Genomic DNA, 12457 nt, shown 5'->3' on the forward strand with positions numbered 1-12457 from the left:
AGTGCAGTGAGGTCCTGGGAGGGCAGTGAGGTCCTGGGAGTGCAGCGAGATCCAGGGAGTGCAGCGAGGTCCTGGGAGTGCAGTGAGGTCCTGGGAGTGAAGTGAGGTCCTGGGAGTGCAGTGAGATCCAGGGAGTGCAGTAAGGTCCTGGGAGTGCAGTGAGATCCTGGGAGTGCAGTGAAATCCAGGGAGCGCAGTGAGATACTGGGGTGCAGTGAGATCCAGGGAGTGCAGTGAGGTCCTGGGAGTGCAGTGAGATCCTGGGAGTGCAGTGAAATCCAGGGAGCGCAGTGAGATACTGGGGTGCAGTGAGATCCAGGGAGTGCAATGAGCTCCTGGGAGTGCAGTGAGATACTGGGTTGCAGTGAGATCCAGGGAGTGCAGTGAGATCCAGGGAGTGCAGTGAGGTCCTGGGAGTGCAGTGATATCCTGGGAGTGCAGTGAGATCCTGTGGAGTGCAGTGAGATACTGGAGTGCAGTGAGGTTCAGGGAGTGCAGTGAGATACTGGAGTGTAGTGAGGTCCTGGGAATGCAGTGAGATCCTGGGAGTGCAGTGAGTTCCTGGGAGTGCAGTGAGATCCAGGGAGTGCAGTGAGATACTGGAGTGCAGTGAGGTCCTGGGAGTGCAGTGAGATGCAGGGAGTGCTGTGAGATCCAGGGAGTGCAGTGAGGTCATGGGAGTGCAGTGAGATCCAGGGAGTGCTGTGAGATCCAGGGAGCGCAGTGAGGTCCTGGGAGCGCAGTGAGGTCCTGGGAGTGCAGTAATATCCTGGGAGTGCAGTGAAGTCCTGGGAGTGCAGTGAGATCCAGGAAGTGCAGTGAGGTCCTGGGAGTGCAGTGAGATCCTGGGAGTGCAGTAAGGTCCTGGGAGTGCAGTGAGATCCAGGGAGTGCAGTAAGGTCCTGGGAGTGCAGTAAGGTCCTGGGAGTGCAGTGAGATCCTGGGAGTGCAGTGAAATCCAGGGAGCGCAGTGAGGTCCTGGGAGTGCAGTGAGATACTGGGGTGCAGTGAGATCCAGGGAGTGCAGTGAGGTCCTGGGAGTGCAGTGAGGTCCTGGGAGTGCAGTGAAATCCTGGGAGTGCAGTGAGGTCCAGGGGGTGCAGTGAGATACTGGGAGTGCAGTGAGATCCTGGGAGTGCAGTGAGGTCTTGGGAGTGCAGTGAGATCTAGGGAGTGCTGTGAGATCCAAGGAGTGCAGTAAGGTTCAGGGAGTGCAGTGAGATCCTGGGAGTGCAGTGAAATCCAGGGAGCGCAGTGAGATACTGGGGTGCATTGAGATCCAGGGAGTGCAGTGAGGTCCTGGGAGTGCAGTGAGATTCTGGGAGTGCAGTGAGGTCCTGGGAGTGCAGTGAGATCCAGGGAGTGCAGTGAAATCCTGGGAGTGCAGTGAAATCCAGGGAGTGCAGTGAGATACTGGAGTGTAGTGAGATCCAGGGAGTGCAGTGAGGTACTGGGGTGCAGTGAGATCCTGGGAGTACAGTGAAATCCTGGGATTGCAGTGAGATTCAGGGAGTGCAGTGAGATACTGGAATGCAGTGAGGTCCTGGGAGTGCAGTAAGGTCCTGGGAGTGCAGTGAGGTCCTGGGAGTGCAGTGAGGTCCTGGGAGTGCTGTGAGATTCAGGGAGTGCAGTGAGATCCTGGGAGTACAGTAAGGTCCTGGGAGTGCAGTGAGGTCCTGGGAGTGCAGTAAGGTCCTGGGAGTACAGTGAGGTACTGGGAGTGCAGTAAGGTCCTGGGAGTCCAGTAAGGTCTTGGGAGTACAGTAAGGTCCTGGGAGTTCAGTTGAGGTACTGGGAGTGCAGTGAGGTCCTGGGAGTGCAGTGAGATCCTGGGAGTGCAGTGAGGTCCTGGGAGTGCAGTGAGGTCCTGGGAGTGCAGTGAGATCCTGGGAGTGCAGTGAGGTCCTGGGAGTGCAGTGAGATCCAGGGAGTGCTGTGAGATCCAGGGAGTGCAGTAAGGTCCAGGGAGTGCAGTGAGGTCCTGGGAGTGCAGTGAAATCCTGGGAGTGCAGTGAGGTCCTGGGAGTGCAGTGAGGTCCTGAGAGTGCAGTGAGATCCTGGGAGTGCAGTGAGGTCCTGGGAGTGCAGTGAGATCCAGGGAGTGCAGTGAGGTCCTGGGAGTGCAGTGAGATCCAGGGAGTGCAGTGAAATCCTGGGAGTGCAGTGAAATCCTGGGAGTGCAGTGAGATACTGGAGTGCAGTGAGATCCAGGGAGTGCAGTGAGATACTGGAGTGTAGTGAGGTCCTGGGAGTGCAGTGAGGTCCTGGAAGTGCTGTGAGATCCAGGGAGTGCAGTGAGATCCTGGGAGTGTAGTGAGGTCCTGGGAGTGCAGTGAGGTCCTGGGAGTGCAGTGAGGTCCTGGGAGTGCAGAGAGGTACTGGGAGTGCAGTGAGGTCCTGGGAGTGCTGTGAGATCCAGGGAGTGCAGTGAGATCCTGGGAGTGCAGTAAGGTCCTGGGAGTGCAGTGAGGTCCTGGGAGTGCAGAGAGGTACTGGGAGTGCAGTAAGGTCCTGGGAGTGCAGTAAGGTCCTGGCAGTGCAGTGAGGTCCTGGGAGTGCAGTGAGGTCCTGGGAGTGCAGTGAGATCCTGGCAGTGCAGTGAGGTCCTGGGAGTGCAGTGAGATCCTGGGAGTGCAGTGAGATCCTGGGAGTGCAATGAGATCCTGGGAGTGCAGTGAGGTCCTGGGAGTGCAGTGAGGTCCAGGGAGTGCAGTGAGATCCAGGGAGTGCAGTGAAATCCTGGGAGTGCAGTGAAATCCTGGGAGTGCAGTGAGATACTGGAGTGCAGTGAGATCCAGGGAGTGCAGTGAGATACTGGAATGCAGTGAGGTCCTGGGAGTGCAGTGAGGTCCTGGGAGTGCTGTGAGATCCAGGGAGTGCAGTGAGATCCTGAGTGTGCAGTAAGGTCCTGGGAGTGCAGTGAGGTCCTGGGAGTGCAGAGAGGTACTGGGAGTGCAGTAAGGTCCTGGGAGTGCAGTAAGGTCCTGGGAGTGCAGTAAGGTCCTGGGAGTGCAGTGAGGTCCTGGGAGTGCAGTGAGGTCCTGGGAGTGCAGTGAGATCCTGGGATTGCAGTGAGGTCCTGGGAGTGCAGTGAGATCCTGGGAGTGCCCTGAGATCCTGGGAGTGCAGTGAGGTCCTGGGAGTGCAGTGAGATCCAGTGAGGTCCTGAGAGTACAGTGAGATCCAGGCAGTGCCATGGGATCCAGGGAGTGCAGTGAGATCCAGGGAGTGCAATGAGATACTGGCAGTGCTGTGGGATTCAGGGAGTGGAGTGAGATACTGGCAGCGCTGTGGGATCCAGCGAGAGCAGTGAGATCCTGGCAGTGCTGTGGGATCCAGGGAGTGGAGTGAGATCCTGGCAGTGCTGTGGGATCCAGGGAGTGCAATGAGATCCTGGCAGTGCTGTGGGATCCAGGGAGTGCAGTGAGATCCTGGCAGTGCTGTGGGATCCAGGGAGTGCAGTGAGATACTGGGAGTGCAGTGAGATCCAGTGAGGTCCTGAGAGTACAGTGAGATCCAGGGAGTACAGTGAGATCCAGGGAGTGCAGTGAGATACTGGGGTGCAGTGAAATACTGGGGTGCAGTGAGATCCAGTGAGATCCTGGCCGTGCCGTGGGATCCAGGGAGTGACCTCGCAATATGACTCTCCCATCAGTACACTTACGGTGATACCAAACATGTCCAGTTTTTTAATTATTTTAATGGTGAAAAGAAAATCAGAATTTTGAAGAAAAAAATTGGGGGTTGTGTCTCATTTTTCTGAGGCCCGTAATGTTTCTATTTTTCGGCTGATGGAACTGTTTGACGGCTTATTTTTTCTGGGGTGGGACGACATTTTTATTGATACCATTTTGGGATAGATACAACATTTTTATCGCTTGTTACATAATTTTGGCATTCTTGAATTGGAAAAGAAACAATCGCACTTTTAAGTGCAGACGCAAAGCTTTTCTGTTCTCTAAAAAAGCATAAACACGCGGCTTTACATCTGCACCAAAAACGCATCAAATCAGGAGGAAAGTCATAAAAATTCTCGAAAATTAGAGATTAATATTGTGCAGTTTGGTGCAAACACCTGCAGAAAACGTGCAGATAAAAAGCAGCAGAAAAAAGCAGCGTTACATTGTTACTATATTTTTTTATATGTTGTGACAGTGTCACTGGTGTTGTATGCGAGGGGAGGTATGTGTCGCTCAGGATGCTCTCCTGTGTGAACTAAGACCTACTGAATTTCTGCCAGCATGTTATATGCTGGGGGTTACCTCTTTTAAAGGGTGTGGTTTTATGGGAATGACGTAGAGATGGGAGGGAAGTCATTCCCCATACCTCCTCCTCAGGGTGTGGCTGAGCAACATTTAAATGTTCAGTCCTGTTTTCTCTGTGTTGTGTTTGGAGAGGCAAGGTCTCCAGACTGGACAGCCATAGCTCAGAGAGGAGCTGAAGGCTGGACATAACCTGTGTGGGCGAACAGCACACACGTATATGGACTGTGCTACAGGTTATCTTTTGTTTTGTTGTTTTGCCAGTAAGGCCGTGTTTATTTTGCTGGAATTGCAGGGCTTTATGCCACATAATAAAGCCTGCAGAGAAAACCTGGTTCCTGAATCTACTTCCGGAAGCAGCCGAGTGAGTCAACCTACCACAGTTGGTGGAGAATGCGGGCAAGATTCCAGGAATAAGTGTACCTGCCACAGAGAACGGTGGATGTCCTTGGTAAAGGTCGGCAGCCAGCCAGAGAAGTCCGGCAGCGTGGAGGAGACTTCCACCAGAATAGTGGGCAGAGGTTCTGGCACCACATTTGTCAGGGGAACTCCAAAAGGCATATTACAACTTGGCACTGCAGGATGCCAAGGACTACGCCAAGCTAAAGACAGAGATCTTAGCATGCCTGGGAGTGAATATGGCGGTGAGAGCCCAACGAGTGAACCATTGGGCGTATGCCAGCGACAAACCTCCTCGCTTGGTTTCTTATGATTAGCCGGGCTGGCAGGATGTCACCTCTGCGACAGCACTGACCTGGACGGGGTGGCTTGAAGTGATCCACTCATCTCTAATACTAAATATGTTTGTTATTTGCTGATTTGTTAAAAAAAAAGCGAATTAAAAATTATTGCATTTGTTTTTCATTTTAGGTAGAAATAAATCTGTGACTTGTTTAACCTCTAATATACAGGGATATAGAAGAGCGCCTGTATATACAGATGCTGCTCTATGTACCAGTGCAATCCGCCTGTAAGGAAGACGAATATAATGCATAGTGAAATGCAGAAAATTCTCCCTTATCTGACAGTGTCGCCTGTGGATCATACCTAATGCTGCTGCCTCCAATGCTACAGGTTGGGAGCTCAAATCCTGGAGAGATCGGACATCAAGAAAAGAGAAGAATGAGTTATTTAAATGAATGTAAGTCTGTAGAGAGCAAAGATGCCGGCCCCGAGGAGCAGGAGCCATGGAGAAATGAACACACGCAGAGAAGACTGCAGGAGACATCGCAGACAGAGTATGTGACAATTATGACATTGTCTTGACCTCACGGCTCAGTTCCCCCAAATCTGGACCGTCACGCAGCGCTGGATCCAGGACTTTATTTTGAGTTAGGGTTGTGAGGATCTTGGGGCTTGTGAGGCCCTGGAAGTGTAGGGGTATCCTTATACTACAGTGAGGTCTTCGCAGTGCAGTCAGATCGTGGGAGAGTAGTAAGAGTTGGGGAGTGCAGTGACGTCTCAGAAGTGCAGAGAAGTTCTTGGAGTGCAGTGAAGTTCTTGGAGTGCAGTGAAGTTCTTGGAGTGCAGTGCTTAGCCCTGAGGTCCGGGGGTTGCATTTTCCTTATTTTTTCAGAATATGAAGAACTCAGATTATCTTCTCTTAATTTAGAAGGCGAGATCGATGCTCCGCAGGTGGTCCCAGCTCCATGTACCCCACATGTCAGGTGTCATCCCAACTCGTCCAGTGCATAGTGCCCCCTCACATGTCCGGTGCACAGACGCCACAGATCATTTTCTCCCTACCTCTGATGTGCTTTCATGGTGCGAGCCGTCCACTAATTTCCTGTCTGGAGAATATTATTGAGATGAGGATGAAATGAGCGTAATAATAATAATGATGATAATAATAATAATGATGATAATGTGTGTAATGTCGTTGTCACAAAGTCACCAACTAAGTGGCTTTCACACAGGGCTTGTAATTATTTCAATCTGCCCCAATAATACCGCCATCCCCTATAATAGTGCCACCCTTATAATAGCGGCCCCAATAATACCGCCATCCCCTATAATAGTGCCACCCTTATAATAGCGGCCCCAATAATACCGCCATCCCCTATAATAGTGCCACCCTTATAATAGCAGCCCCAATAATACCGTCATCCCCTATAATAGTGCCACCCTTATAATAGCGGTCCAAATAATACCGTCATCCCCTATAATAGTGCCACCCTTATAATAGCGGTCCCAATAATACTGTCGTCCCCTATAATAGTGCCACCGTTATAATAGCGGCCCCTATAATTCTTCCGTCGATCCCGTAAACTTTGAGCAGTAATGTTCTGTTGACATTGTGAGACGTTTTCTCGTGTGTCGATGATGCTACTTTGTACAAGAATCTTTCCCCGGACGTCCATGTAGCGTCGGTGTCTCTGCCCCCTGCCAGGCAGAGACGCCGTCCCCCTTACCGCCGCGGCCCTGCTCCGGTGTCTTCCGGCCTCCCTGCTGCTGCTGCTGCTGGTGCACGCAGCTTCCCGGTCACTGTGCTTAGGGCACACGCAATCCCTCCCTCTTAAAGGTGCCGCGCGCCGTCCTAAAAAGTCCCCGGCCAATGGCCGGAGGACTTTCTCTATAAAAGGCACCTCCTCCAATATGGAGGTGCCCGTGCAAGGTTGTTGCTCTGTGATACTTACTTTGCTTCAGCCTTCAGGTCCTCCGCAAGTCAGTCCTGTCCGCCAGTCTGATCTTCAGTCCAGCCCGCCAGTCTGACTACTTTCCAGCCCGACAGTCTGTCTACAGTCCAGTCCGCCAGTCTGTCTATGGGCTCTGCCCGCCTGCTTACCTGGAAGCTCCTGCCTGTTACCTGCCGTGCCTGCCTGCTTACCTGGAAGCACCTGCCTGTTACCTGCCGTGCCAGCCTGCTTACCTGGAAGCTCCTGCCTGTTACCTGCCGTGCCTGCCTGCTTACCTGGAAGCACCTGCCTGTTACCTGCCGTGCCAGCCTGCTTACCTGGAAGCTCCTGCTAGTTACCTGCCGTGTCTGCCTGCCCTCTTACCTGGAAGCTCCTGCCTGTTACCTGCCGTGTTTGCCAGCCTGCTTACCTGGAAGCTCCTGCTTGTTACCTGCCGTGTCTGCCTGCCTGCTTACCTGGAAGCACCTGCCTGTTACCTGTTGTGTCCGCCAGCCCGCTTACCTGGAAGCTCCTGCCTGTTACCTGCCGTGCCAGCCTGCTTACATGGAAGCACCTGCCTGTTACCTGTTGTGTCCGCCAGCCCGCTTACCTGGAAGCACCTGCCTGTTACCGGCCGTGCCAGCCTGCTTACCTGGAAGCACCTGCCTGTTACCTGCCGTGCCCGCCAGCCTGCTTACCTGGAAGCTCCTGCCTGTTACCTGCCGTGTTCGCCAGCCTGCTTACCTGGAAGCACCTGCCTGTTACCTGTTGTGTCCGCCAGCTTGCCTACCCGGAGCACCCGTCAGCCTTCCTGCCGTGCTCATCCGCTGTACCGGTCAGTCCCTGCCTTCTGACCCGTGGGAGTCACCTGCTCCCACACAAGGTCATCCCCAGAGTAGCACCTGGACCCTCTGCTCGGTCCTTCCCTGGTTCACGGAGTCCACTGAGCCGCCGTGCGACCTTGGTCAGGCCGAGTAGATACTTATTCACACCTCTCTGGTCCCTCCTTGCACCGCAGCACAGAGGTTCCACCACCCGGATCCGTAACAGTCCATCACCTGGAGACAAGTATGATGGATGATCTACGGGCATGCTGGCACGTATAGTCCTACAATAGCTGAGGGTCACAGGTTCAGCAATAATTCACTAGATATATTCAAGACCTCTGCTTGCCATAGATGAATGGACCATTCTCATCCATCCTGATAGAACTGAGGCTTTGTTACAACATATCGGTAACTATAACCCTGTGTGAGCTAAACACATCATTGTTATATATCATCCTCGTTGTGGCGATACAGCCTATAATCTTAGTCAGCCAGACAATTAGATTTGTTAAGCCAACAGAAATACACTATTATCTTTGTGTTGACTTGTAAATGTATGTGTATTTCTGTTAGCGGTCAAGAATGTCATATTATTTGTATAAAACTGAATGTTGACTTTTCTTCATTTGGAAACAATGATGTTTATTTACAAGAGCCCCTGCCATACCAACTATGTAAATAGATTAGCTCAAACAATGAGACCTGAGCCCTGTGAGTAATGCCCTCCCTAACCCCGGCCTGTGACTGATGACATTTATATGTAAAAATAAATAGGATATTTCTATCCTGCTGCAAAAAGACTTGAAACAGAAATTGTAAAGAGACCTTACAGGGAGAATCAAAGAGTAGACTCTCTGAGACCATCAGTTTGGAATCATGGCTTTACCCAAAAAGAGACAGATTTGGATTCTATATGATTCCGGCCTAAGGGTATCGGCCCTGATTGGAAATATACGGATCTGCTCTATTAACCATCAGAGAGCCCATGGATAAATTTGAGGAGACCAGGTTGGGACAATGAAGTCACCTAGCCCATGGATATGTTGTTTGGGGTTGCCAGGTGAGATCCTCCAGTCAACTGAAACCCATGGAGACATTTGGAGAAACCAGATTAGGACCAGCCAGTCATCTGGCCCCATGGAAACTCTCGGAGAGACCAGGGTGGGACCCTCAAGTCTCCTGGCTGTAACATCCCTGGCGGTGCTGGCATCGCTTACTACCTCCCACCATACAAGACCGCCATCTTACCTATCAGTCCATGCTGCACACTTTGCTCCAGTACCTGCTGTGTGCATGTCTCTTGTCTGATTGCTTAGGGCGGCAGCGCTGTTACTGCCTGATTCTTAAATTTACATTGCCTATTGCTGTGAGTCACTGGATACTTAAACCCCCTCCACCCAGTAGGAGGTGCCTGAGCAACACTTTCTTTCAGTGTGTTCTGTGCAACTGAGTTGCCAGGTCCTGTCCTGTATCTTGTCTGTTTCCACCACCCTGGGGGCTGTATACCTAGGCCTGTTACCTGTATCTGTGACTTCTAGTCTGTTCCGCCACCCTGGGGGCTGTATATCCAGGCCCGTTATCTGTATCTGTGACTTCTAGTCTGTTTCCGCCACCCTGGGGACTGAGTTCCCTGGTTCGTTCCTGTATCTTGTTCTTGGTTCGGTTCCTGTCTGAACAGTGTCCTAGCCCGTTACTTGTTTGTCTCTATGTTCGTATCTTCCCTTTGCCTGCAGTGTCTGAACCTGCACCTAACTCCAACTCGTTGTCTCTGTACTTCTGTTTGTGAGTTTAGTGTCCACTCGCTACTTCATTGTAAGTACCTTGTGTGTATCTGCTCTGCTTGTCTACCGCACCTGCGGGTTTTGCTCTGCTCTGCTTGTCTACCACACCTGCCGGTATTGCTCTGCTCTGCTTGTCTACCGCACCTGCGGGTTTTGCTCTGCTCTGCTTGTCTACCGCACCTGCGGGTTTTGCTCTGCTCTGCTTATCCACTGCACCTGTGGGTTTTGCTCTGCTCGTCTACCGCACCTGCGGGTTTTGCTCTGCTCTGCTTATCTACTGCACCTGTGGGTTTTGCTCTGCTCGTCTACCGCACCTGCGGGCTTTGCTCTGCTCTGCTTGTCTACCGCACCTGCGGGTTTTGCTCTGCTCTGCTTGTCTACCGCACCTGCGGTTTTGCTCTGCTCTGCTTGTCTACCACACTTGCGGTTTTGCTCTGCTCTGCTTGTCTACCGCACCTGCGGGTTTTGCTCTGCTTGTCTACTGCACCTGCGGGTTTTGCTCTGCTCTGCTTGTCTACCACACCTGCAGGTTTTGCTCTGCTCTGCTTGTCTACTGCACCTGCGGATTTTGCTCTGCTCTGCTTGTCTACCGCACCTGCGGGTTTTGCTCTGCTCTGCTTGTCTTCCGCACCTGCGGGATTTGCTCTGCTCTGCTTGTCTACCCCACCTGCGAGTTTTGCTCTGCTCTGCTTGTTTACCGCACCTGCGGTTTTGCTCTGCTCTGCTTGTCTACCGCACCTGCGGGTTTTGCTCTGCTCTGCTTGTTTACTGCACCTGCGGGTTTTGCTCTGCTCTGCTTGTCTACCGCATCTGAGGGTTTTGCTCTGCTCTGCTTGTTTACCACACCTGCGGTTTTGCTCTGCTCTGCTTGTCTACCGCACCTGCGGGTTTTGCTCTGCTCTGCTTGTTTACCGCACCTGCGGGTTTTGCTCTGCTCTGCTTGTCTACCGCACCTGCGGGTTTTGCTCTGCTCTGCTTGTCTACCGCACCTGCGGGTTTTGCTCTGCTCTGCTTGTCTACCGCACCTGCGGGTTTTGCTCTGCTCTGCTTGTCTACCACACCTGCGGGTTTTGCTCTGCTCTGCTTGTCTACCGCACCTGCGGGTTTTGCTCTGCTCTGCTCGTCTACTGCACCTGCGGCTCTGTTCCTGTATCCCAGTTTGTACTGGTCCCTATCCTGCCTGCGTTCCTACCTGCCAGTACCCACCTGTCTGCATACCAGCCGTGCCTGCCAGTACCCACCTGTCTGCATACCAGCCGTGCCTGCCAGTACCCACCTGTCAGTATGCCAGCCTAACCTGCTTGTTCCTGCATTCCCCGGTGTGGGTTAACAGCTGTGACCGGGGTCTTACCTGGAGTAGCACCTGGTCCCTCATCTCGGTTCCTCCCTGGTTCACGGAGTCGATTGAGCTGCCGTGCGACCGAGTTGATACTTAGTCACGCCCCTCCAGGCACTCCTCGGTTCATGGTCCAGTGGGATCACTAACCACGCTCATGCCAGTCAGTCCGGGCATGTGCGTAACACTGGCCTTGTACCTCAATGAACTGCTAGCTTCCTAAGCTTGTCCCTACCTTCTCTCTGTGGGGGCCCGCCAGAAGTGGGGGGCCACTGGTTGAGGTAGTCGGCCCTGGAAGTTCCAAAGTCGCAGCTGTTCTATCCCAGGCGGGCCAGCAGAGGGGTGAGACTGTGTAATGTTGTACCATCTTGGGTATTTGCTGGGACTTTTCTATGTGTTTATTGTCCGCTTTGTGGGTCAGTAAAGTATTGCCACACTGTTTTACCATCACCCTGTGTTGTCTAAGTAGCGTTACGCCCACGGAAGTCCCCGGGTCTTCACTATATATACACAGCACAGTGGCTCAGTCACAAATCGTCACAAATATATAAAATTGAATAGTTCTGCTCCTCTTGCTCTGTAAACTGCACCCCTGAAGCCATATACTACCTGTAATGGGTGTCCAATTGGCCTGTATAAATGATTGGTGGCAGTGAGTAGTTCCTTTTGCTATTGTGCAGCTGGCAGTGACCGTACGGGGATATATATATTCAATGTGTTGGAATCTAAGGTGTATATACCATACGCTCACTGTGAGTTCCCCATTAACTGGCCTAGTAGTGGAAGCAGCCGCGGCCTCGTCCATCACTTGTCAGTCAATTGTATAATTGTCCTGATGACTGGAGACAGCGGAATTGCATTCTCATGACAACTGGTGGCAGCGGTGGTAACCTGTGTGACTTCTCCGTTGTCATTGGTGGCGAAGTGGTAACAGTGGTGGGTTGAGCGTGACCCCACGGCTGTGTATCCGTGACAGGGCATAACAACACTTTCCCATCAGCCTGACAGTCTGGGAATACTATTTTGCCACCATCATGACAGTCTGGGGATAAAACCTTCCCCATCCTCCCCTGTTACCTCAGGAGCCGTGCTAATCATGGGGCAGCCACCACCTGCCATGTAACCATCCGTAGTGACCCTGGTCAGCTGCACTGGACCACCTGCCTCATGATCCCCGTGCCTGTCCCCATCGCCCTTAGCACTGATGCTTGCTCCTTTTAGGGGATCCAACATCACCTCGCAGCGTGACATGGCTGAGTGCTCCCATACAACAAAACGCATTATCATCACACATGACATTGAGTTTCACATTATCATCATTTATATCACATGAAGCACCCGATCTGGGAGGGTTGTCAAGGACGTATTGAGCGACCAATCGTCCCAGATCGGTTCCCAATAAAACATTTGTGGGGATGTTCTCTGACACCCCCACTTCCCATATTACCCTCCCCTCACTACAGTCTAGGAAAACCCGGGCCATCGGTAAAGGTCGGTGGACACCCCCAAACCCGGTGACAGTCAGGGTCTTCCCAGGGATAAGATCTTCAAGGAACACAAATTCAGGGCGGAAGACGGTTTATTCTGTACTGGTGTCCTGGAGCCCAAGAGTGACGGTATCGCCCACAGTAACCAG

This window comes from Phyllobates terribilis, unplaced genomic scaffold, assembly GCF_046119375.1.
Source record: "Phyllobates terribilis strain yellow unplaced genomic scaffold, ASM4611937v1 Scaffold_5__5_contigs__length_657084704, whole genome shotgun sequence".
Lineage (NCBI taxonomy): Eukaryota > Metazoa > Chordata > Amphibia > Anura > Dendrobatidae > Phyllobates > Phyllobates terribilis.